Below are 2054 nucleotides of genomic sequence, written 5' to 3'. Positions count from 1 at the left end.
TGCCTGTCGTCTGCAGACAACTGTCCATGTATTTCCAGTGATTATCCTTTCAAGCTCGTTGCCAGGTACACTGATTTCTGCTCCTCTGTCCATCCATTCATCTCTGCCAGGAGCTCAAATTGTGCTCTATATGCTTCCCACGGTGCCTTCCCATCGAATTCCTGTGGCTTCCATCGTACTAGATCACCCCTATTGCTGACATTCGTATCTGGGATGTGACTTCTAACAGGACTGAAGATCTCTGCATTAGGGTTTAGCTGCGGAGTCTGGAAGGGGCTTGCCATTGTCTGAGGCTAATTAGGTCGATGGCTAATATATCCTCCTTGTATAAAAGACATTAAATCATTCTTTAATGTATTTACTTCGCTTTGAAGTTTACTAGTGTTTTCGATTTGTGTACTCTGGCTTTCTCTCAACTGTTGGAGACTTTCTTCTTGTTTATTTTCTTTCTCCTCCAACCACTGTCGTAGTCTCTCTTCTTGTTTCTTTTCTTTTTCCTCTAACAACTGTTGTAATCTCTCTTCTTGTATCTTTTCCTCCAACAACTGCTGTTATCTCTCTGCTTGTTTTTTCTCGTTTTTCTTGTTTATTTTCTTTCTCCTCCAACCACTGCTGTACTCTCTTTTCTTGTTTCTTTTCTCTTTCTTCTTGTTTCTTTTCTTTTCCTCCAACAGCTGTTGTAATCTCTCTTCTTGTTTCTTTTCTTTTCCTCCAACAACTGCTGTTATCTCTCTTCTTGTTTTTCTCGTTCTTTTTGTTTATTTTCTTTCTCCTCCAACAACTGCTGTAATCTCTTTTCTTGTTTCTTTTCTTTTTCCTCCAACAACTGCTGTTATCTCTCTTCTTGTTTATGTTCTCGTTCTTCTTGTTTCTTTTCTCGTTCTTATTGTTTCTTTTTTTGTTTATTTTGCTGTTCTTGTATTGCCCCCATCAAATCTGCTAAGCTGTAGTTTGATTTGCCACCTCTGGTTTCCATCTTCTTCTTCTTCTTCTTTTTTTTTTGTCCCACTTTTTGACACCTATTTGTTACGTCTCTGTTCGTTTGTTAATTTTACGTATAATTTCTTTCGGATGAAACTTTAGCGACACAAGTCCTTTCTAGTTTATTCTTTCTCAACTCAACTTTGCAATACACTTAATTTCCACAGTCACTTTAACTGAAACACAAAGAACGTTCACGCACTTTACTTACTACCGTGCTTGACTCAATTGTCCGTCTATATCTTCAACCTCTCTGTCTGCTATTATCTCTTATGCCGTCACTTTATTTGCCGGCTTATATTGTAAAATAGAGGGCGCCTAGCAAATACTGGATTATTCGTGATGTTCCCCGATCCTTCTAGAAACTCATCACGTGTTACCTTGGCTGTGGTTTCGCTAGATAATAGATATCACTTTCCACGCTGATTTTTCCAAGCCCTTCCCTTGGCTGGTAGGTAAAACATTTGTGAAAGTTTGAGATTTATATATGGTGGAGGCACTGCGTGTTGATTTTATACAAAAATGCATTTAAATTAACAAGAAAAAAAAGAATTTATTTGCATATCATAAAAAATACTATTTCAGCTTACTTTATTCCAATAAATTCAAGGATATTGTATTCAATCTTTTTAATAGTTATTCATCAAAGTTACCGAACTGGCGAAGAATTAATAACCCATAGGCCTAAAATTTCGAACAAAAATTGCGTTAACGTTTAACGTTTATATCACTTAATTATTCTATTTATGTTTTAAACATACTGTTACGTCTCCGTTCGTTAGTAAATTTTCCGTAAATTCGTTCCGACGAAACTTTAGCGACACAAATCCTTTCTTAAATAAAACTGGTTTATTCTTTCCGAATATAACTTTACGATACATTTAATTTCAACAGTCGCTCTATAACAACGCTACGTCTCACGTGGCCAACAATATTTTGTCCGCATACATTCAATTACTCATTGCACTGTCTGCAGTTCAATTACTCGCTGTCTCTGTTACGTTGTGACCATCTTATATATACCAGACTACCAGTGGTGGGATTCAGCCGGTTTGCACCGGTTCGTGCGAATC

Source organism: Limulus polyphemus, unplaced genomic scaffold (genome assembly GCF_000517525.1).
Source record: "Limulus polyphemus unplaced genomic scaffold, Limulus_polyphemus-2.1.2 Scaffold1481, whole genome shotgun sequence".
In the NCBI taxonomy this organism is placed as follows: Eukaryota; Metazoa; Arthropoda; class Merostomata; order Xiphosura; family Limulidae; genus Limulus; species Limulus polyphemus.
Note: the sequence above shows the minus strand (reverse complement) of the source record.